Raw genomic sequence first — 788 nt, 5'->3', positions numbered from 1 at the left:
AGTTTTTTTTCTTGTTTAGATTTACTGGAGAAGAGTATTTGAATATGCAACGCATCCAGGTGATGCCGTGGGATATGGAAGAATTATGTGGCTCTTATTCCGAACGTGCATCTCAAACTGCACTTCCTGAAGAAATTTTCAAAAGTCAGCAAGACTATAGCATACACACAGTATTAAGAAAAAGTTCCCACTGCCCACACAGTGACTTTTATAGTGCACTGACTAAAGGCTTAATATACTTAAACAACTCAGTGTGTATGTATTTATATCATTAAAGACTGAGATGGATTTACATTAAGCATTCAATTTTCATTAATATGGTATACTTTTGACCTAGTGAGACAGCTGCCCAGACAGAACTATGGGGCTTATACATGAGCCTGGCATTTCCAAGGACCATTCAACCCTCCAGATGCTGTAGGATTCCCTGAAACAAAGGGAAAAAATAGAGGGGAATAGAGAAAAAACAGAAGTTAACTTACACAGCAAGTATGAAGTAATAAAGGGACAGAGTTACTATCAGTCAGAGCTGCTACCTGAAATAGAAAATAGACCTGTGCATTTGCACAAACGCAAATGTGAAATAAAGTGCTAAAAAAAGTACTGTTTGGGCAACGGAGCAGTAGGATCAGCCCAGTCCTCTCTGTTCATTTACGCCCTGTACTCCCTTTTTACATTATTAGGTAATCTGAGAATAAGGCATGAGATAGAAGTAACACACACAAATAAAATGTAGGATTCTTAATGTTCCATTATAAACAAACCAAGTGTATGGCACAATCTTTGCT

The sequence above is a fragment of the Mycteria americana genome, chromosome 4, assembly GCF_035582795.1.
Source record: "Mycteria americana isolate JAX WOST 10 ecotype Jacksonville Zoo and Gardens chromosome 4, USCA_MyAme_1.0, whole genome shotgun sequence".
NCBI lineage: Eukaryota > Metazoa > Chordata > Aves > Ciconiiformes > Ciconiidae > Mycteria > Mycteria americana.
This window is presented reverse-complemented; position numbering follows the sequence as displayed.